Here is a 321-nt window from a genome sequence, read left to right on the forward strand (position 1 = left end):
GTGCTGGTGGGCTGTGCTAGAGCCAACTCTGCCAGGCGCAGGGCAGCTGGGGCCATGGCTGGCCAGGGAGGCAGCCCGGGGTGTCCTGCAGCCCCACGACAACTGGAGGCAGTTTTTATTGTTTAACATTCCTGGTATTTTCTGTCAGGGCTGAACCAATTGTCCTTAATCCGCCAGGCTCTGCTGGCCAAACAAGTGTGGCTGAGCCACCAGCATCCTGTCCCCACGAACAGTCTCCTTTTGTGAGGGGGATTTAGCATGTAGCCCAGTAAATCCCGCTGGTTTCCTGAGGCAGCATTCCCACACACTACTCTGACCACC

Source organism: Apaloderma vittatum, unplaced genomic scaffold (genome assembly GCF_000703405.1).
Source record: "Apaloderma vittatum isolate BGI_N311 unplaced genomic scaffold, ASM70340v1 scaffold24780, whole genome shotgun sequence".
Taxonomy (NCBI): Eukaryota; Metazoa; Chordata; class Aves; order Trogoniformes; family Trogonidae; genus Apaloderma; species Apaloderma vittatum.